This window comes from Anomaloglossus baeobatrachus, chromosome 9 (assembly GCF_048569485.1).
Source record: "Anomaloglossus baeobatrachus isolate aAnoBae1 chromosome 9, aAnoBae1.hap1, whole genome shotgun sequence".
Lineage (NCBI taxonomy): Eukaryota > Metazoa > Chordata > Amphibia > Anura > Aromobatidae > Anomaloglossus > Anomaloglossus baeobatrachus.
In genome coordinates, this window is record NC_134361.1 from 180,581,546 (window position 1) to 180,606,365 (window position 24,820).

The window sequence follows — 24,820 nt, forward strand, 5'->3', positions numbered from 1 at the left end:
TAAGTGGTTTTCACATCTCTGCTTTTTCCCAGTCTATTTGTGTGCCTTTAGTAGCATTGATATAAAAATATACTCAAATAGAGTACAGATGATGGCAGTGATGGCTCAGCCCAGCCCCTGTGTCTCATTGACTCTGGAGATCAAAGGATAAGCTGCTGCAGGAGATTATTCTGACAAGTGCATGTCTCAGAGAGGAGAGAGGAGACAACGCCTTACTGATCACTGCCAGCATCTGTACTCCAAATGAGAATGTTTATAAAAAAAAATCAGTATGCAGCAGAACACATGTTCATCCTTACCTCTCCTGACTATGGTTCACTTCTTTGTGGAGGAAATTGTATTAAAAATGATATCCCCTCAGGATGGACTGGTATACAGATTCTGAGAGTAGTAGTGCTTCCTCCCTCTCTCTTAAATTCCTTGGGCTGGTTTGTCTCTTCTCGAAGGAAGTGTCAGCATTGAAGTGAGAGGCTCTTTCTAACCATTTTTTATTGCCGCTAGTGCTTAGGAGAATGAATACCTCACTTTCAAATGCACACATTGACCAGTAGATGGCAGCAAAGTACAAAGCAGAAAGAACAATCAATCCTCAATGTATGCACATACAACACATAATGCATTACATACTTCCTAACTCACAGTGCCCAAAGTAATTTTGGCACACTAGGACAGATCTACTGTTTTACTCAGCAGCCATAGAACGAGTACGAGGATAACACACATTATAAAACAAAAAAAGGACTCAGGAGAAGCGAGAGTCCCACAACAGACAAGAAAGGGACAAAGTTCTTCTGTCTAAGCTCCAACAATTGTCTCCTCCCTTCCAAGATATGTACAGACTGTTGTAAAAAGATGAAGAAATGCTTCACAATGGTAAATGGGGCTCTGTCCCAACTTTTTTGAGATGTGTTACTGACATCAATTTCTAAATACCGTATTTTTCTGATTATAAGACGCACTTTACCTTCCAAAAATTTGGGAACAAAATTAGAGGTGCATCTTATAATCTGAATGTAGCTTACCGGGAGGGGCTGGAGAATGGTCACAGAGGGAAGGGGCAATGCTTTGCTGCCGGCGGTGAGGCAGGGGCCATCCTGAAAATGTCGGTAGCACGGACTTCAAGTAATGGCACCCGGAGGTGGTGCATGCGCAGATGGAGCTATAAGCTCAAGATCTCATCTGCGCATGCACCACCTCCGGCTTATTGCTCTCCCAACAGCGGACTTATGGAGGTCGGGTGTGCACAGATGAGATCTCGGCTTGTCAGTGAGCCGAAAGCTCAATTTCGCACGCGCCGACTCCAAGCACAATTTCTTTGACGCATGCACTGCCGACAGTTTCTGGATGTTGCCTGCATCACAGCGCCCGCAGTGAGCATTTGGGACACTCACTGCACTGCTCGCAGCATCGCCCTATTCCACAACCACCCTTGCCTCCTGTGACCCCGCTCCACCACCGCTACCGCCCCCCCCTGGGGAGACACCACCGGATTATACAATAGGCTCCCCCTTTTTTGTTTTTACCTTTTTTCTCTAAATTTAGGGTGTGTCTTATAATCTGGTGCATCTTATAAAACAAAAAATACAGTATTTTTTTTTACATGAAATTGAAAAATGTTCACCTTTTGTTGTATTCTATGTTCTATTGTGAATAAAATACAAGTGCATCTCAATACATTAGAATATCATCAAAAAGGTAATTTATTTCAGTAATTCAATACAAAAAGGGAAACACATATATTATATAGAGTCATTACACACAGAGGGATCTATTCCTATATATTATATAGAGTCATTACACACAGAGTGATCTATTCCTATATATTATATAGTCATTACACACAGAGGGATCTATTCCTATATATTATCTAGAGTCATTACACACAGAGGGATCTATTTCTATTTATTATATAGAGTCATTACACACAGAGTAATCTATTCCTATATATTACATAGAGTCATTACACACAGAGGGATCTATTCCTAATTATTATATAGAGTCATTACACACAGAGGGATCTATTCCTATTTATAATATAGTCATTACACATAGAGGGCTCTATTCCTATATATTATATAAAGTCATTACACACAGATGGATCTATTCCTTTATATTATATAGAATCATTACACACAAAGTGATCTATTCCTTGTATTATATAGTCATTACACACAGCGGGATCTATCCCTGTATATTATATAGAGTCATTACACACAGAGTGATCTATTTCAAGTGTTTATCTCTGTTAATGTTGATGATTATGGCTTACAGCCAATGAAAACCCAAAAATCATTATCTCAGAAAATTAGAATAATTATCCCAAAACACCTGCAAAGGCTTCTTAACTATTTAAAATGGCTCCTTAGTCTGGTTCAGTAGGCTGCACAATCATGAGGAAGACTGCTGATTTGACAGATGTGCAGAAGGCAGTCATTGACACACTCCACAAGGAGGGTAAGCCACAAAAGGTCATTGCTAAAGAAGCTGGCTGTTCACAAAGTGCTGTACCCAAGCATATTAATTGAAGGTTGAGTGGAAGGAAAAAGTGTGGTAGAAAAAGGTGCACAAACAACCGGGATAACCGCAGCCTTGATAGGATTGTTAAGAAAAGGCCATTCAAAAACTTGGAGGAGATTCTATATAATATATAGGAATATATCCCTCTGTGTGTAGTGACTCTATATAATATATAGGAATAGATCACTCTGGGTGTAGACTCTATATAATATATAGGAATAGATCCCTCTATGTGTAATGACTTCATATAATATATAGAAATAGATCCCTCTGTGTGTAATGACTCTATATAATATATGTAAATAGATCCCTCTATGTGTAATGACTCTATGTAATACATAGAAATAGATCCCTCTGTGTGTAATGATTCTATATAATATATAAGAATAGATCCCTCTGTGTGTAATAACTCTATATAATATATAGGAATAGATCCCTCTGTGTGTAATGACCCTATATAATATATAGAAATAGATCCCTCTATGTGTAATGACTCTATATAATATATAGAAATAGATCCCTCTATGTGTAATGACTCTATATAATATACAGGAATAGATCGCTCTGTGTGCAATGACTCTATATAATATATAGGAATAGATACCTCTGTGTGTAATGACTATATAATATATAGAAATAGATCCCTCTGTGCTTAATGACTCTATATAATATATAGGAATATATCCCTCTGTGTGTAATGACTATATAATATATAGGAATAGATCCCTCTGTGTGTAATGACTCTATATAATATATAGGAATAGATCCCTCTGTGTGTAATGACTCTGTATAATATATAGAAATAGATCCCTCTGTGTGTAATGATTCTATATAATATATAAGAATAGATCCCTCTGTGTGTAATAACTCTATATAATATATAGGAATAGATCCCTCTGTGTGTAATGACCCTATATAATATATAGAAATAGATCCCTCTGTGTATAATGACTCTATATAATATATAGAAATAGATCCCTCTATGTGTAATGACTCTATATAATATACAGGAATAGATGGCTCTGTGTGCAATGACTCTATATAATATATAGGAATAGATACCTATGTGTATAATGACTATATAATATATAGAAATAGATCCCTCTGTGCTTAATGACTCTATATAATATATAGGAATATATCCCTCTGTGTGTAATGACTATATAATATATAGGAATAGATCCCTCTGTGTGTAATGACTCTATATAATATATAGGAATAGATCCCTCTGTGTGTAATGACTCTGTATAATATATAGGAATAGATCCCTCTGTGTGTAATGACTATATATAATATATAGGAATAGATCCCTCTGTGTGTAATGACTCTATATAATATATAGGAATAGATCCCTCTGTGTGTAATGACTCTATATAATATATAGGAATAGATCCCTCTGTGTGTAATGACTCTATATAATATATAGAAATAGATCCCTCTGTGTGTAATGACTATATAATATATAGGAATAGATTCCTCTGTGTGTAATGACTATATAATATATAGGACTAGATCCCTCTGTGTGTAATGACTCTATATAATATATAGGAATAGATCCCTCTGTGTGTAATGACTCTATATAATATATAGGAATAGATTCCTCTGTGTGTAATGACTATATAATATATAGGAATAGATCCCTCTGTGTGTAATGACTCTATATAATATATAGGAATAGATCCCTCTGTGTGTAATGACTCTATATAATATATAGGAATAGATCCCTCTGTGTGTAATGACTCTATATAATATATGTGTTTCTCTTTTTGTATTGAATTACTGAAATAAATTATCTTTTGGATGATATTCTAATTTATTGAGATGCACTTGTATTAGAGATTTCCAAAAATATTGCATTCTTGTTTCTTGAAATTTTATCCAGCATCCCAGTATTTTTGGATTTTCCTTTTTCTTAAACTGTCGTTGCCCATTTTAACCAATCAGAGCTCAGTGTAAATTGTTTAAGCTCATATGGTAAAATGAAAGCTGCAATGTAATTTTTTGCAACGGCCCAGTCTGTATTTACACAATGCAATTATTAAATAAGACCATAAGAACTTTGTTTCTTGAAAGTAAAAAAAAAATAAAATAGAATAAAAAAAAATCATACACAACAAAGGGTTAATCTCAGATTTGGGATTAGAACATTAAAGGACCAAAAAGTTTGAGTAGCGTGAACAAGAGCCAACTTGGCGTACAAGGGTTAGGAAATCCTAATTTGTTTTGAAATAGAGTCTTGAAGAATAATCTTAATATAGTAGCTAATTTCCCTAATCCCGAAACTCCATTTCTCAGATGCCGCCATCTAATATATTTAGATATTTTCACAGCGAGTCGGAATGACTTTTCATGTAAACAAATGCGATATTGTAAAGCTTACCTTCCCCGCGCCGCTCCTCTGCTGTGATGTGCACTGCCATCGTGTGGATGTATGGAGGAAAGATGGATGGTCAGAAAAATACACATGTTTACATTTATATTGAACCTAAATTGTAGTCAGACACTGTAGAGTTAATTTCCCGGAGATTAAACTTTGAGATTTTAATCAAAATAGACAATTGGTTTAAGAAAAAATATCATTTTAAAATATTTTGTCATATTAAATGATACTTTTTACTCAAGACAAATTTGTTACATGATTTCATAACCTAAAAGTACATTATTTAAAGGCAAAGTGTCGTGCGATTCACAGGTTTCCTTTAACAGATTACTGAAGCCTGATGAGGCTGGTGTGCTTACTATTCCAATTCCATTATGAAAGTTTACACTTTGTCTTTACCCACACAGTTTGATTGACAGCTCCTCAGTGTCCCTCCTCCTTGATGCTGTTGAGATCTCACACTGCTCAGTACAAGTTGCAGCTGTCAGTCTGGGGAGGGGGGGTGGAAACTGAATACACTTGTACTCATTAACTAATTCATTCTATGGATGGGCACATAATGCACTCATTGTAATATTAGTATTAAACAGCCATTCTATTGGGGATTTTCAAAGTAAGCACACCAGCCTCATCTGGCCAAAGAGGTTCACGTAATTATGTGTGCACTTTGTTTTGTGAAATCTGGTGACAGATTTGCTTTAAGATGTATGCTCAGGATAGGATAGGTATAATAAATATTTGAGAAATATAGCAAGTTCCAAATGAATGTTCAGCAATCTCTACACCAGTGACATAACTCACAGTATCTGTTATGCTGGCCTCTGATCGATCTATCTATCTATCTACCTATCTATCTATCTATCTATCTATCTATCTATCTATCCATCCATTATATATCTATCCCTCTATCCATCCATCTATCCTTCTATCTATCTATTCATTCTCTATCTATCTATCTATCTATCTATCTATCTATCTATCTATCCATTATCTATCCATCTATCTATCTCTATCCATCCATTATCTATCTATCTATCCATCCATTATCTATCTATCCCTCTATCCATCCATCTATCCTTCTATCTATCTATCTATCCCTCAATCTATCCATTATCTATCTATCTATTATCCATCCATTTTCTATCTATCTATTTATCTATCTATCCTTCTATCTATCCATTATCTATCTATCCTTCTATTTATATATCCATCCATTATCCATCTATCTATATATCTGTCCTTCCATCCATCCATCTATCTATCATCTCACAGGTATGGTATATCAAAATACTGATTAGACAGCATGATTATTGCACAGGTGTGCCATATGAAGATGCTGATTAGACAGCATGATTATTGCACAGGTGTGCCATATCAAGATACTGATTAGACAGCATGATTATTGCACAGGTGTGCCATATCAAGATACTGATTAGACAGCATGATTACTGCACAGGTGTACCATATCAAGATACTTATTAGACAGAATGATTATTGCACAGGTGTGCCATATCAAGATCCTGATTAGACAGCATGATTATTACACAGGTGTGCCATATCAAGATGCTGATTAGACAGCATGATTATTGCACAGTAGTGATGAGTGAGCACTAAAAAGCTCAAGTGTTCAGTACTCAAATCGAGCAAGTCAGCCACTGGGGCGGGCTTGACTCAAGTATTGAGTATTTTAGAAGTAAGTTGGGAACGCAACCATGTTTCCGACAGACCCCCTAGGAGGGCTGGACAGGATGGTAAATCAGTGAAATGGATGGAAACAGCATCGAAATGGGATGAGCACAGCATGGAAAGATGCCTGAACACATCCCTGACCCCAATGTCACTGCTGGGTGCCAAGTAAATAATTAAAAAAAAACTGCACAGCGTTCCCCCTTATTTTAATAACCAGCCATGGTAAAGTACACAGCTGCAAGGTGATATTATCAGGCTGGGAAGGTTTATGATTATTTGGCCCTTCCCAGCCTATAAATAGCAGCCTGCAGCCATCCCGCCTTTTCACAGTTGCTCTGGTGCAGTGGCAATCGGTGTAATATTTTTTGGATTGATGTCAGCTGTTAATTGTCAGCTGGCATCAAGCCCAGGAGTTAGTAATGGTGCGGCGTCTATTAGACACTCCTATTACTAACCCGGTATGCATAAAGTGAAATAAACACACACACACAGAGGAAAAAATAGTTTATTTGAGTGAAGATTCCTGCACACTATCCCTCATTTACCAATTTATTATTTTTTAAAAATCCACAAAACTCCTACGTAATCTAGGGTGTACTGCTCTCGCAACATCCCCCAAATTGGTACTCCAACCTGTGGAGCTTCGACCGGGGAACAACGCCCCATTGGTGACTCTGGGTCAGCACAAGACCAGTAACTTCTCATGCACAGTGACATCACTGAGTTACTGACGTCACCATGCGTGAGAAATTCCAGGTCTGATGCGGACCAGGAGTAACCTAGGTTAAAGTGCGGATTTGGGGGATGTCGTGGGACCAGTACACCATGGATTACATTGGAGCTTCATGGATTTTTTAAAAATCCTGTATCAACCCTCCCTGAGCTGCTTCCAGAGGACAGTCTGCTGAGCATCGCACCCCAGGTCTCACATAAGACCTGATAACGTGATATATTGCTGTATCTAGAATGAGTTATCAGACTATTTCTGGATCAAGTCCCCTAAAGGGAATATTAAATACAGTACAAAGTAGAGCAAAAAAAAATAAAAATAAAAAGTTAAAATCACCTCCATTTTACCACATTGACCCCTTTATCCCCGGGCGATTTTCCGTTTTTCGCTTTCGTTTTTTGCTCCCCTTCTCCTTCCGAAAGTCATAACTTTTTTACTTATCCATCAATATAGCCATTTGAGGACCTATTTTTGCAGGACAAGTTGTTCTTTTCAATAAAACCATTAGTTTTACTGGAAAACGGGAGAAAAATTCCAAGTGCGATGAAATTGCAAAAAAAGTGCAATTGCATGATTGTTTTTAGTATATTTTATTAACCATGTTCACTATATGGTAAATCTGATCTGTCAATATGATGCCTCAGGTCGGTATGAGTTCTTAGATACCAAACATGTATAGGTTTAGGCTATGTGCGCACGTGTGCGCTCTGCACCGCAGCTAAAAGGTGCGCTTCAGAGCGCAGCTGAAAAGCTCCGTTCTGAAGCGCATGGTGCCGGCAGAGAACGTGCGCTCTGCATGCTGCCTCTCCCTATAGACAGCATGCAAACCGCACGGAAGAAGTGACATGTCACTTCTTAGAATGCAGCGATTCGGGCAGCAGCCGAATTGCTGCGTTCTAATATGCCACGTGCGCACGTCTCATGCACAATCTTCATAGATTGTGCAGGGGACGCAGGACGCATGCAGTTACGCTGCGCTGCAGATCGCAGCGTAACTGCATGTAATGCGCACACGTGCGCACATAGCCTTACTTTTATCTAAGAGGTTAAAAATTCAGAAGTTTATCCAAAAAAAAAATTGCGCTTTTTGTACCATTTTCTGAATCTCGTAACATTCTCATTTTTGGTATCTGGGGCTCAGGTATGACTTCTTTTTTGTGTCTTGACCTGACATTTTTAACGGTACCATTTTTGTGAAGATGCTATATTTTGATCGCTTGTTATTGCATTTTAAAAATTTTTTGTAGTGACGAAAAAACGTAATTTTGACATTTGGAACCTTTTTTTTGCCACACTGTGTACTGATCAGATTGATTGGTATGATACTTTGATAGATCAGGCATATCTGAACGTGGCAATACCAAATATGTGTATATGTAAAAAAAAAAAAATAACTTTTATTTTCAATGGGGCGAATGGGAGGTGATTTGAACTTTCAGGGTTTTTTCCATTTTTTTTATTTTTTAACATATTTAATTTTTTACTAGTTCTCCTAGGGCACTTTATGAATCCACTGTCTGATCATTTGTGCATTTCTGTTGATCAGAGCTGCACAGCTCTGATCAGAAAAAATGCACTGTTCCTTCAAAAGCCACTGCTCTGTCAGCTATTACAAGAAGTGCTTCATGATAGCTACAGGGGTCATCACATAGTAACCATTGACTCACCATGATCACATCACAAGGCCTCCAATGGTGGCGGGGAAGGGTGCGATCCCCGCCGCGGTCATTTATATCATGCTGTCAAATTTTGACAGTGCGATCTAAGTAGCAAGCAGGCACAGGTGGATCGCAGATCCACCCACACATGTTAGCTCCACATGTCTGCTGTTCAAATCAGCAGACATGTGGAGGAATCAACTCTGGCTCACCGCAGCAACCGATGATGATTACCACGATACGACCAAGGACGTGCCAGTATGTCCTGACTACTTGGTTGTAAAGGAGTTACAAATTATGAAAGACAAAAAAAGAAAAAATACACATAATTGGAATCACTTTGTTCGTAAAAATCCGATCTACCAAAATATAAAATAAACTAATTCCATTGGCAAACAGCGTAACAAGATAAAAATAAAAATACCAGAATTGCTGTTTTTCTGTCACTGCAACAAGAGAACAAAATTTAATAACAATCGATCAAAACATTGTATATATACCTCAAAGTAATTACAATAGAAACATCAGCATCAGGTGCAAAAAATAAGCCCCAGATAGTAAAATTTAAAAATGATACAGAAAAGTCAACACCCATGCAAGATTTTTTTTCCCTTCATTTTTATTTTTTTCACCACTTAAATAAAACTATACATGTTTGGTATGTATATAATTGTACTGAACTTTAGAATCACAGTGCTATGTCAGTTTTATGGTAATATGAACTCTGGAAATTAAAAAGAAAGCCAAAAAGAAAAAAAAACACCCAAAATTGCAAAATTTCACTTTGCTACTTCGTCACAGTTGGATTTTTTTTCCCCTTTACCATTACATCATATGAGAAAATCAATGCTGTCAATCAAAAGTACAACTCATCTCACATTCAACAAATCCTCACATGGCTATACGGAGAGAAAAATAAAAAAAAAGTTATGGTTCTTGGAATAAGGGGAGAAAAAAACAAAAATGCAAAAATGAAAAATTGCCAGGGGTTAACTACATCCTGTATTCTTTGGACATCCATTACGTCATATGATAAAAGGAATGGTGTCATTCATAAGTACAACTCATCCTACAATAAAGAAATATCACACAGCCATATGGACAGAAAAATAAAAAAGTTATGGCTCTTGGAATAAGGGGAGGAAAAAGCAAAGCGCAAAAATGAAAAATCAGCGGGTCGTTAAGGGGTTAAATACATCCTCCATTCTTTGGACATCCATTACGTCATATGATAAAATGAATGGTTTCATTCAAAAGTACAACTCATCCCACCATAAAGAAATCCTCACACGGCCATATGGATGGAAAAATAAAAAAGTTATGGCTCTTGGAATAAGGGGAGAAAAAAGAAACCGCAAAAATTAAAAATTGCTCGGTCCTTAAGGGGTTAACTACCTCCTTTATCCTTTGGGCATCCATTATGTCATATGATAAAATGAATGGTGTCATTCAAAAGTACAACTCATCCCATAATAAACAAATCCTTACACGGCCATATGGACGGAAACATACAAAAGTTATGGCTCTTGGAATAAGGGGAGGAAAAAAACAAAAAATGAAAAAATGAAAAATCGCCTGGTCGTTAAGGGGTTAACTACATGCTCTATTCTTTGGACATCCATTATATTATATGATAAAATTAATGGTGTCATTTAAAAGTACAACTCATCCCACAATAAAAAAATATCACACGCCACATGGACGAAAAAATAAAAAAGTTATGGCTCTTGGAATAAGGGGAGGAAAAAAACAAAGCACAAAAATGAAAAGTCGCCAGGTCCTTAAGGGGCTAACTACATCCTTTATTCTTTAATGAAGGGTGTCAATCAAAAGTACAACTCATCCCACAATAAAGAAATCCCCACACGGCCATATGGACGGAAAAATAAAAAAGTTATGGCTCTTGGAATAAGGGGAGGGAAAAAAAGCGCAAATGAAAAGTTGCCTGGTCTTTATGGGGCTAACTACATCCTTTGTTCTTTAAACGTCCATCATATGATAACGCAATGAAAACGCAAAAATGAAAAATCGCCCGATCGTTAAGGGGTTAACTACATCTTCTATTGTTTGGACATCCATTGCGTCATATGATAAAATGAATAATGTCAATCAAAAGTACAACTCATCCCACAATAAACATATCCTTACACGGCCATATGAACGGAAAAATAAAAATGTATGGCTCTTGGAATAAGGGGAGGAAAAAAAAGCACAAATGAAAAGTTGCCTGGTCTTCATGGGGCTAACTACATCCTTTGTTCTTTAAACGTCCATCATATGATAAAATGAATGTGGTGTCAATCAAAAGTACAACTCCTCCCACAATAAACAAATCCTTACACGGGAAAAATAAAAAAGTTATGGCTCTTGGAATAAGGGGAGGAAGAAAAAAAAGCGCAAAAATGAAAAATTGCCGGGTCGTTAAAGGGTTAACTACATCCTCCATCCTTTGGACATCCATTACGTCATATGATAAAGTGAATGGTGTCATTCAAAAGTACAACTCATCCCAAGAAAAAAAAAAGTAAAAATAGGTACTATGAGCTAGACAATCTATATATGTCCCATATTTATGAATCAGAATAAACTACCATGATAAATTTGACGCGTTTTAAGACTGTCTTGTCTATGTGCGCACTGGGAATTATACATCATCACTAAATCTCCCCCATTGTGTCCAGTGTTTAGTGGAGTATATATTTGAGATTCCAGCACACGCATACGAGCTAACATTTTTCTTGCCGGGAATAACTGTGAGCAAATATATCTGAAAGGTATTTTTAGACATTCAGTTATAGAAACATAGAAACGTAGTAGATTGACAGCAGAAAAGGACCCCAAAGTCCAATTACTCTGTTCTTGCATTATTTCGTTTTTTGCTTATTTATTTTTTTATATCCAAGAGTAAATAAATATTTATGCTAGATATTTTTAAATTGTAAATTTTCCAAACACATTTGCTGGAAGTTTTTGCTGAAGTTTATTAAAAATCTTATTTACATCTTATTTCCTCCCCCTTCTTTCCTCCAGGCTATACAAAATGAAATCATTCACGTCTCTCCTGATACATTTTGAGCCAGGCTCTTTTTAAAATAAATGTATTCACCTGTATGGAACTTATTACATCGCCGGCACCTGCTACTAACAGCAGCGACTGGAGCTAGCTCTGTTTATTACTTTTTAATCATTTAAAGGGGCAGTCCACTAAAAAGTTAGCAAAGTTCTAAAAAAAATTTAAAAAGTATGCTTTTTTTCCCGAACCTACGCTGCTCTTTCCCTTTGAGGGTTGTCTCCCCTGGCAATATCATGGCATTTTTATGTCACAAAAGAACTGTAAAGGCTGCTGCCCATTAGTGACCTCTCAGAATGGCACCTCTCTGAGAATTGTGGCTCCGGCTGATTTCAGTGGCTAATGATGGACTGTAGGACCATAAGTAGGGATGAGCGAACCTGAACTGTAAAATTCGTGGCTCGTGCCTGATCTCGGACCCGAACTCAGACGTTCAGTTTCTGTTGGGGTTTGTCATCTGGGTAAAGCTTTTTGAAAGGTTGCAAAGCATCCAATCAGAAAGCATTTCCGATCTGGGCACTTCCAGACCCATGACAGTCATGTCAAGTATTGGCACGGCTGTGTTTGGCTGGCGCACCAATGTAAAAAATAAAAATCGATGTGGGCTCTTGCACTATTTCTGACAACCATTGTGGGTAAAGCTGCAGGTTGCAACCCCCGGCAGCCTACTTTACCATGGCTGGTTATCAAAAACAGAAGGGATCCCATGCCATTTAAAAAAAATATATAAACAAATTAAATAAATGATTAAAAACAATGGCATGTAGTCTTATCCCATTTTTGATAACCAGCCAAGGAAAAGATGACTGCTGGGGTTTGGAATTATCAGGGTGGGATGGGCCATGGTTATTGATTTCTCCCAGACTAAAAATACCAGACCACAGCCATCCCAGAATTGACGCGTCACATTAGATGCACCATTCTGGATCTTTACTTGCCCTTGTGCGGTGTCACTTGGGGTAATATATGGGGTTGATGACACATGTGATTTGTCAAAAATCACAGCTGACATCAAACCCTAGGTTAGTAACGGGGAGGCATCTATGAGACACCCCCCATTAATACCTGTGTAAGTCAAAACAAATAAACACAAGTACAGAGAAGAATCCTTTATTTGAAATAAAAAGCACACCTACCCTCTTTCACACCTTTATTAACACCAAAAATATGCTTGCTGGTCCGACGTAATCCACAATGATGTCCCACGATGGTGCTAGGCTATGTTACATCCGGAGTCTGCAATGATGCAAAACACAACTGCTCACTGCAGATTCTGGGACACACTGGTGGCTGGGGGAGCCCTGGCTGTGAAAAGCAGTAATGACACTCAGTTCACTGGAGGCCACAGCTGGGCTCTTAGGGTACCAAGTGTGACTGCTTTTGAACCCGCTAACAGATTGCCGGACGGCCGGATTGTGAAACCCGGTGGCACAGCAGTCCGACACTCCAGCACTCAGGTTACTGAATTTCACACTCAGGGGTCCTCTGCTGCCCTCAATGTACTCAGTTGAACCCTCTGCCAGCTTGCCGGACTATCGGATTATGTGACATGGCCGCACTGCAGTCCGGCAAGTCTGATGACCTTACTGCTGGATTACCCGGCAGCAGGTTCAGCTGAGTTCATTGTGTGCAGCAGGAAACACTCACAATCCAGCTGTGGGAGCCCAGCTGTGACCGCCGGTGAGCTGAGTGATGTCACCGCTTCTCAGAGTTGAGTCCCACACTGCTGTCAGTGAACTAAGTTGAATCCACTGCCGGATTACTGAACTGTCAAATTGCAGAACACAGCAGTACAGAAGTCTGGCTATCCGGCCGTCAAGTCCATGGAGTTTACTGAGGTCAGCTGGGAGCCTCCGAGTGTGACTAGTCATGAAACTTAATGAACAGACCCAGAAAAGAGTCTGACTGCAGTGTGATCCTCAAATCATGGGTATGTATAACTTATCCTGCTCTTACCCCCATTTAGCTTCCTTTTGCAGCCCCCTAGTCCTTACTACAGCCATTTTACAGCACAGAACTTCTCGTTTCCATAGACTTGTATGGTGTTTGTTGTCCAGGGTCAACTTCATTTTGAATTATATTCAAGAACCAAACTTTTTTATTCAGTTGTAGCGGATTCGGTGAACCTGAATATCCATGGGTCCGCTCATCTCTACTCATAAGGCATAAACAATTTCATGAGATCAACAGGGGACTGTTACGGTTCCCGTTTCTGGGTATCTGCGTGTCTCCTTCCTCTTTGCTGTGGCACTGGAGACTATGTTCGGATTTCTTGCTACTGCACATGTGCGAGCACTGGAGACTATGTTTGGATTTCTTGCTACTGCACATGTGCGAGCACTGGAGACTATGTTTGGATTTCTTGCTACTGCACATGTGCAAGTGCTAGAGACTAAGTCCTATCTTGGAGCCATTGCACATGTGCGAGTGACATCATCACTGACACCTTCTAAGCTGATTGGCTGCTGGTCATGTGCTTGTGACACGAGGTCACATGTCTCTGACACCTTCTAAGCCGATTGGTCGCTGGTCATGTGCTTGTGATGCCTTGCTCGGTGATAGGCCAGCGTGACGTCATTGCTGTCGTTCTGGCAGTGGATTGGCTCTGGTGTCCTCCATCTTGGATGAGGCACAGAGTCTATATAAGACCCTGACGCATGCTGCTTGGCGCTCAGTCCTCTTGGTTCATGCATGATAGTAGACGCTCTGTGCACGTCCCTCTAGGCATCTCTCTGTCTATGTTAGGTGAGCGCTATCGGCAGGGTAGCATTCTTGTACCTTACAGCTTCGGCTGCAGTCCGTATCCTTGCACCTTATAGGAGCGGACATAGGCAGGTGCCTGAGGCACATGGTCCGGCTGGGCCTTGTGATTCTACTCGTAGGTGGACGTTGTCGCTAGGGTAACGTTCCTTATACTGCGTCTGGCAGTTGTTCATATCCTCGCACACTAGGGGAGCGAACAGAGGTAGGAGCTTTGTGCGGCTTATGCTGCTGTCCGTCTCTTTTGCACCACTAGAAGAGCGGACCTAGGCAGGTGCCATATCTAGTGGTTCGTGTCCTCGCACACTAGTGGAGCGAACGCAGGTAGGAGCTTTGTGCGGCTTACGCTGCTGCCCGTCTCCTGGCACCACTAGAGGAACGGACCTAGGTAGGTGCCATTTCACACTCACTGCTTTTGTCTCTGTGATCTTTAACAGAGACCATACCACACACCCTCCGAGTAAGGGAGGAATTGCTTTATTTTCTAATTATATTCCTCTGTGAGTTTAACAGAGGTATTGCACTCTGCACTTGTGCTACTACTATTTACAGCGGCACACTTATATACTCTCTCTCACTCATTTAAATACCCCTTTTACGTTAATGCTAAATACGGTAGTCGCTGTGACTTTAACAGTACACGCCGTGATTGGCTGTAGTGTCACTGAGACGTATCAGTGTCAGTACTGCTTTCGTGGTACAAGATACCCCTAATCCTCTGCCATAGTCTGCAGCAGAGACTTTGCACAGTGGACCCTGACTGTCTGATATCCCTTTGGTTTTTATAATCAGACAGCCCCTGTAACAGGGACACAGTGCTCATAGTAGTGCTAAAGACATAAGTATTTTGTTTCCTTCTTTAATCAGCACATTGAAGACATTGAATGGGGATGTCCAGTAGTGGACAACCCCTTTAAAAAAACATTGTCATCTCTAACAGTAGAATTTAAGTTGCGTGTTACAGTTAGGCATCCATTTTGGTGCCCATCGGTATCCCAAATAACATGCTGCTTAGGTAGCAATGGCAGGTCGGCACCATCTATCACCACCATCTATGAGATACCAGCAAGTCCAGGTGGAGCTTCATAGGAAATAATAACTTTTACTATATCCACCAACACTATTATATAATAATATTGTACAAGAAATCAAACAATCTTAGATACAATTAAATTAATGGAATTAAAAAAAAAAACAAGCCGAGAGAAAAAGTTTTAAAACATATTAAAAAAGTAATAATAGCATTAAAGTTTGATTCACAACCACCCTTTTTTCAATACAAAAATAAAGAAAAAACAAAACAATGAAAAAAGGTAATTCATGTGGACAAAAGTTTTAGTTATCAAAATATAAAATTATTTAACTCATAAAGTAAAAGAGAAAAAAATCCAAATAAAAAATTGCAGTTTTTGGTTGATGCTTCTACTCAGGATAATGGAAAAAAGAATAACATTTAACCACTGTGAAGTAGCGACAACCTATATTGTAAATGGCCACTATAGATCGCAGTGGAAGAGGTCCTCAGCAAAGGGCAAGGTGTATAAATTGTCAGAGTGTTGGCCTGCTCTTGCTATTCACATACCTCCACCCATGGGTGTGTCTTCTCTTACAGTCCCTGACAGAAGTTCTGTCGCTTATCCATGTCATGTAAATAAAAACTTATAACCTGACTTTAAATTCATGCATTGGTTTTATAAATTACTCTTTAGAAAGCTGAAACCCTCCCAAATTTGGTTTAGGTTATGAAAATAAAGTTCCTGCAAAGCTGAAATATTGGTCATTTAATGAACACAGAAAGGTCAGATTTTGGCAAGACAAAAGTTTTGTCGCCTTGTCATATAATGCACCCAATCCTAGTTTACATCCTCACCTGTGCTCACTAAATGATGGGTTAATTAGTGGGTGTGTAAAAAAAGAAACCCAGCACACTAGACCTTCAGTTGGACTGTAACTTGACCTCTGACAACATGCCAAAAATCCACCCTGCGACCAAAGCCTTGATTATCAAGAGGATGAAGACCAGATCCACTGCAGAGGTGGCTGGCACCTTTAATGTGTGTCAGTGTCAAGTACAAAGAATTAAAAAAAAATTTGAAGAGACTGGAGATGTTTTTGACAAGCCCAGGTCCGGCAGACCCCACAAGACAACTGCTCAGGAGGAACGTTTGTTGGTTAGAAAATTCAAAGCAAACTCCTCTTCCACTGCACCAGAGCTCCAAAAGGCCTGGTCACCTTAAGTCCCTGTGTCAACTAGAACAGTTTGTAGGATTCTGTCTCAAAATAGCCTCCATGGTCAAATCAGAGCCCAGAAGCCAGCACTAAACAAAAGGCAATTAAAAAAACATGTGGCATTTGCCAAGTCCCATAGCCTGCTAAATAGATGGACGCTGGAAAAGTGGCAGAAGGTGGATTTCTCTGATGAATCTTAAGTTGAATTACACCACAGCCACAGCAAATACTGCAGGAGACCTACTAGAGCCCGTATGGATCCAGAAAACAGTTAAGTTTGGTGGTGGAAAGATCATGGTCTGGGGTTACATTCAGTATGGGGGTGTGTGAAACATTTGCAAGGCACAAGGCAATATGAATAGCCTAAAATATCAAGAAGTATTAGCTACCTCTTACATTCCCAATCATAAAAGGGGTCAAATTCTGCAGAAAGATGGTGCTCCATCTCTTACATCCATCTCTACAACAAAGTTCCTCCTGGCAAAGAAGATCAAGGTGCTCAAGGACTGGCCAGCCCAGTCGCCAAACATGAACATCATTGAGCATGTTTGGGGTAGGATGAAAGAGGAAGCTTGGAAGACAAAACGAAAGAATCTAGATGAACTCTGGGAGACATGTAAGACTGCATTCTTTGCTATTCCTGATGACTTCATCAATAAATTGTATGAATCATTGTTGTACCGCATGGATGCAGTCCTTCAAGCTCATGGAAGTCACACAAAATATTAAATATGGCTCTAATAGCACCACAACTTCTTTCACCAATGTTATGCAACATATCTTTGTATTAGAAGTTAATTATTTGTTTGAATTTCACATTACTTTCTGTGGGCGACAAAACTTTTGTCTTGCCAAAATCTGACCTTTCTGTGTTCATCAAAATAATAATCAATATTTCAGCTTTACAACAACTTTATTTTCATAACCAAAACCACATTTGGGAGGGTTCAGCTTTCAAAAGAGTAATTTATAAAACCAATGGATGAATTTAAAGTCAGGTTATAAGCTTTTATTCACATAACATGGATAAGTGACAGAACTTCTGTCAGGGACTCTATATATGAGAACGGTTGTTTAGTCACATGGTCTATGTGTGTTTGGAAGCAGTTTACTTGCTAGAGGCACCCTGTGAGTAGTCCATGTTGGTTTAGAGCTGACGGAAGACTTCCCTGAAGACACACTGGCTAGGAGGCCAGGTGTGTGGAGCCTATGGTCGCTCTGTGCTTAGGAAGCTGGAGTCCTTCTGAGGATCTGGACTGGCAGGAGTCAGTGTTTAAGAGCAAGTCACAATTCCTGGTTGGTATTCCCAGCAAGGCAATCTTCCTAATTGTTCGTTGGAGCCTTGCTCAATCTCCAGAAAAATAACCTCTTGAAAGGGGGTTGTATACTGACCAAGGACAGTGAGTGGACAGTGTTATACCTCCTCTTGGATACTGCTGTGAGGGATTTGATCCGAAGCCATGCGGGCATACCCACAGATGAAAACAGACTCTATGTCATATATGTTTCTGCAAAGCTGAAGGAAGGCTCATGCTTGTGTCACTTTGAAGCCGCGAGAAAGCTTTGTTATGTTGCTGCAGTGCTGGTTTATGTGTGAATAAACCAATGGACTGTTTAAATAGAAAACCGCTCCTGTGTGCCTTAGTCAAAAAGCCAGGCAAGTATCACTCAGTACATACAGTGAGTGCAGCTTCAGACCACTAAAGGATAAAAGAAAACTATATCAACTTGGTATCGTGATAAACATTCTGACCTGAAAAATCATGTTTTTGTCACATAATAAATTTTGAAAAAATGAAGTAAAAAATTAGGTAAAAAAAATTGTGGCAGAATAGTTTTTTTATTTCATGATTTTTCTACATGTGAATGTTGTTTTAAGAACTAAACCCAACTTGTGCTAAATAAACAGAAAAATACAAAAAAATAAAAACTGATGATACCCGGAAGAATGGCACGAAATATTAAAGTGCAAAAATTGTAAGCTATCCTTTGACTGTAAAAATGCAAATAAATTGAAGTCACTTTAAATCTTTAATAAGGCAAATACATTTTGTTTTGTTTTTTTTCCCTGTAGTGTTGTTGTTTCAGTCATCAAAATCCCGTAAAAAAAAAATGTAGAACTCACTCATAACCCAAAAGTCATGTAAGCTGCTTATGCGTACTAGATTAGGGAGTTGTTTCGAGATACGAGAATCTGTGCACGGTTTGATCAATGCTTATCTTCTTATAGTAAGGTGAGTAAACACAGAAATCTTCAGCTGGTTTACATACAAATGGGGGAGAAAAAAAATCTGAGGTTGTACAAGTTCAAACAAGAAGTCACATTAATACAGAAGTGTATCTTTATTCATGTGTTTCTTTTGTTCTTGCCTTGTGTATCGGATTTTTAAAAGTACACGATTGTAAAAAGCCATCTGATTTTAGCATTGTTACAATTGATGTTTAAAAAGGAGATAATTGCCTTTCCGCGGTTATTATATTTAACATTTAGAACAATTTTGCATGTTTAAAACAGCAGTCATTACTTGGGGTTGTTCTAAGGTGCTGCTGTCAAAATGCTTGTACAACAGTGACATCTGCTGGCCAGTATTGAGATCACGGCGCTGTGATCAGTCATTGCTGAAATATTATTTATTTATTTTATTCACTGATATAGAGCTATTAATTCCACAACGCTTTAGAGAAATGATCAATATTACGTAGTTAGTAATGTAAATGACACAGACTTGAAAATTTACATTTTAGTGTTTATTTATATTAATAATAATATTTACTAGAATTCAAGTATCTCATATTTGTAAATATATACTTCAAATAAACTACTATAGTAACACTGTATATAATACTTCAGCAACAGATCCAAAGGGACATCTTTGTGGATACATTTCAAGAGGAGGCTTAAATTTCAATAATAACTGCCCAGTAAGAGGACCAGGTACGGAATTATACTGTAGAAGCTATGCGAGAGGACCTCATGGTCCACCCACAAATTTAGGGTTTATGAAGGAAAGGACACCTGGATTCTATCCCTCTGAATACTCTCCTTTCCTGGGAATGAGTGACAAAATTGTGTGGGAATTGGTGCCCCACTGCTGGATCAAGGTTATCAGTTTTACACCAGCTCCGTCCTTTTAGGTCCCTCTCTGCTGGAGCTACCGCAACTATCAAGAGCTCACACAGCTACCTTGTAACACTGCTTCCGGGTCCGCTTATTACATCTCATACATATTCACTGATTCCCCGGGCCACTGTCTGTGATTGGTTGCAGTCAGCCTGCAGATGTACCGGCACCTCTGCTTGCCCTCACAGAGGTTGTCTGGGTCCCTTAATTAAACAAATAAATAAAATGTTGCAGGGTCCACCATATATTGATACCCAGTGCAGATAAGGCATATGTAAGGGCCCAGGGACAGAGGACCTCAAATGTTCTATATGTCACAGTTGCTGTTCTGGCACAAGGGTGCAGGGCCATGTTCTCTGGGTGATCTACAAGGCCCTGATGTTCCCTGCTATCCACCCCCACACAATATCTATGATGCCCTGGCAAAACCAGGTAGTCACAGATGACTGTACCCCCCACCAAGGGTACAGGAATCGCTTCCTCCTTGGGATTACACACACACACACACACCCACATGGTGCATATGAGCAGTCGCCCCTCCCCCCCAGTTAGGAGCTTAAAAGAGCAGCAGGGGAGGAGTTCAGTCAGTCAGAGAAGAGCAGCAGAGCAGTCAGGAGTGTGTCTCCTGGGCTGCAGAGAAATTTGCAGAGCGGTCAGGGGTTGGAGCCCCTGGACTGCGGGAACAGGTCAGGCACTAGGAGAGGACCCAAAGTGGACCGGGGCAGGGTAGTGGCCCGCCAGCATCGGGAACCCGGAGTAGTGCAGGGAAGTGGACTTCCCCCGTTCCAACCAGAGGAGCTAAGCAGACTACAAGGTGCAGTGCAACAAAAGAGGGCTCCTGCTCATTGCACCCTGTGTGGGACTAGCACACCCCTCCAAAAGGCTCCTGGTCACCAGCAAGTTGGTTTACAGAGGATTCTGTGTTTTATGACCACACACATCAGCCTAGCTTCATCCAACACCAAGACAACCGAAATGTGAGTTTCCTGCTCCCTGCAATCCCTGTCACCACCACAACTCCTAATTGGGCCCCGGGACTACACCTCCCCTACCCGTGGAGGAGATTTCACCTTGCTGCCCCACACCACGAGTCCCGGGCACGATCCCAAGAGGCACCGGCGGTGCCACCTTTTCATCACCGCAGCCCATGGGTGGCGTCAAGGACAATCTCCCTTACCTAATCCCCTTTTTGCTGTGGAGCCTGGGATCACAGACCGGGTCATGCCACTGTGATACCTACAGAAGCGACCCCTTGGCCCGGATCTGAGTACCCCCTATCCCTAGGCGACACATATCCACAGCTGATGGACAGTCCACAGACACGGTCTTGGGGATAACAGTTGTTTAATACAGCAGGAACAAAGAAAATCAACACGGAATATATGTTTCACAGTCTTTTGTGGGTAGGCCACGGCAATTACAGCTTGGAGTTGAATGCTGAAGTGTAATTAGGGTTCTGGAGCTTTAAGAGCACGATTTGTTTCAGATGTAATACTGGAATGCTTTTAGAAACAGGTTCAGAGTCTCTTGAGCTTAGAGGGTAGACATGATAATAAGATTATAGAGATGAGGACAAGAGTTTTTAAAGTGCACAAATTACAAAGTTTTATTAGACAAGGTGAGGACAAATAAACATCCATATAAACATTAAAAACATATTAAAAAAATCATGTGACAGATTACTCCCATGTTACAATATTATCATGGGTTCAAATATGAAGCTCCAAAGCATGATGGTGCAGCACTGTCAGAAAAGCATGTAGTGATGAATCAACATTAATTTCTCTTAGAGCATACAACTAATGTGTATAGAGACAAAATCCTGAGCATAAGTCACATTGCTCAAGTAACTACACCGTCAGACGGTGACTGCACCCAAGAGTAAACATCAGCCAAGTATAATGAGAAAGGAGAATCTGTCAAAAGGCAGCCCCAGAATCACCTACGTACGTTTCGATATTACAGAGTGAAAATCTTCATCAGGGAGGAGACGCCTCCTCCCTGATGAAGATTTTCACTCTGTAATATCGAAACGTACGTAGGTGATTCTGGGGCTGCCTTTTGACAGATTTTCCTTTCTCAAATTCCACTAGTTTAGGGATGTACACCAGTAATCATAAACCCTATCTAAAACTTAACATTTAATTATAATAGATACTAAAAAATATATACCACATTTACGTGACTATGTGCACAGAAGAGAGAGGGAAATAATCCCTACAATGTCCACTCCCTCCTGTGCTCTGCCTAGCCGTGGAGGTTGGCACCCTAAAATTGCGCAATGGCGCCCCCGCTCCTCGACGGCTATCCCTGCTATGACCCTATGAGTCCCTGGCCAAGAAGATAAAGTGCAGTGCATATAATTAAAGTGCAGTGCAAAACCATAAAGTGATATTGTGCCAGTATGAAACCCACAGTCAACCTCTAATCCAGAGGCTGCAAGTCTTTTCTCACTGAATTCACACGTATAGCAGGGATGTAAAACTTAGCTTGTGCTGCCTCTTATGCTGCCTCAACGCGTTTCCCCATTTTCTGGTTCATCAGGAGGCCGATATCAATCTATTGTGGTAAGATAAACCCGTGGCAGTCAGAATGCTGCCAGATTCACATGATGCTGAAGGGGCCACCAGGTGGTTGATTTCCCTTATAACCCCTCAGGTGTCCTCCAGATCCAGGCGCTAGCCAATAGGCTCCTCCCTGATGAAGATTTTCACTCTGTAATATCGAAACGTACGTAGGTGATTCTGGGGCTGCCTTTTGACAGATTCTCCTTTCTCATTATACTTGGCTGATGTTTACTCTTGGGTGCAGTCACTGTCTGACGGTGTAGTTACTTGAGCAATGTGACTTATGCTCAGGATTTTGTCTCTATACACGTTAGTTGTATGCTTTAAGAGAAATTAATGTTGATTCATCACTACATGCTTTTCTGACAGTGCTGCACCATCATGCTTTGGAGCTTCATATTTGAACCCATGATAATATTGTAACATGGGAGTAATCTGTCACATGATTTTTTTAATATGTTTTTAATGTTTATATGGATGTTTATTTGTCCTCACCTTGTCTAATAAAACTTTCAAATTGTCTCTAATAAAACTTTGTAATTTGTGCACTTTAAAAACTCTTGTCCTCATCTCTATAATATATTTTTGAGTTTGTGCTAAGCGTGTGGGCTTCCAGCAGATTCTGGACCCACCCTTTATTCATGTCCTATGGCATTTTGGATCTTTCTAATGATAATAAGATTGTACAGACCTGGAGTCCTGGGGTTGATTTCACTGCTAGTTCAGACACGTGCAGTACTTGTAAGCAAATATAGAAAGTTGCCCAGCGTGCTACGGGGACCGGATGGCTAGTGCGTGGACAATGGCATGCAAGCCACTAATATTGCAGTGGGGCGGGAGACCCTTAAACTTCCCCAATCTGCATTCAGTAGGGTCTTGTATATAATCATTATGCCCTACTGTCTGAAGAGATGTACAATGTTTATCTGGCCAGTGAAGATTCAGGATAGGAAGCCTTCAGTATATTGGCTGTAGAAGTCAGGAGATGATGAAATTCTAGACCTGGGCCTAGTAGGAGTCTTGTGGTGAAGAGACTCTCCACATAATGTCTGCCCTCAGAGGAGACTCAGCCAGAACCAGAACATTCCAGTTCTTTCTAAACAGAGGCTGGAGAATAGCTCCACCTATTGAGCCATGTGACCAAGAACTGGCCAATAAAATAACACCCAATGCACACTTCAGATTCTTACAGTTTTCACTAGTAGATGGCGCTAGAACACAACAAATGAAAAATGCTTTATTTATAACATATAACATAATATTACATGTAAGTGAAGGTACTTAAAGAAACAGACACAATCTGGACCGGGCCACAATACATACGACTACAGGGTGCAGCCCCCAGCCATGTGCATTATTTGGCTGTATAGCAAAATTAGAGGAACCGCATGTGGCTTTTTAAAATTATTTAAATGATTTTAAAAAAACAACAAGCGTAGGTCCCCCCAAGTTCTATACTCAGTCAAGCTGAAGCCGACAGCTGGGGGCTAGTATTGTTAAGCTGAGGTGGCCCATGGCTCTTGGGCCCCCCATACTAAAAATAGCAGCTTGCAACTGCCCAGAATTGTCGTATCCAATAGATGTGACAATCCAACACTTTACCCGACTCATCCTGATTGCCCTGGAGCGGTGGCAATTGGGGTAATATAAGGGGTTAATGACAGCTGGGATTGATCAACAAATGACAGCTGTCATCCAGACCTAGATTAGTGATGGGAGGTGTCTATAAGACCCCCCATTACTAAGTCTGTAAGTAAAAATAAATAAAACACAAACACTGAAAAAAGCCTTTATTTGAAATAAAATACAAGAAAAAGCACAATCTTTCTTCAATTTATTAACCCACCAAACACTCAGGTCCAATGTTTTCCACATAAGATCCCACGACAATCCCGGCTCTGCTACATACTGGAGTCACAGATTGCGTGCACAGTACAGAATGTGCCAACCCACTGCGGCTTGAGGCAGACACTGACTGAACTACAACTGTGTGCATGCAGTGACATCACTGAGTTTAACTGTGGTCACAGGTAGAGGTTCCCACAGCACCCCACCTGTGACTTCAAGTAAACCCACCTCAGATGAGCTGATTAAACTCA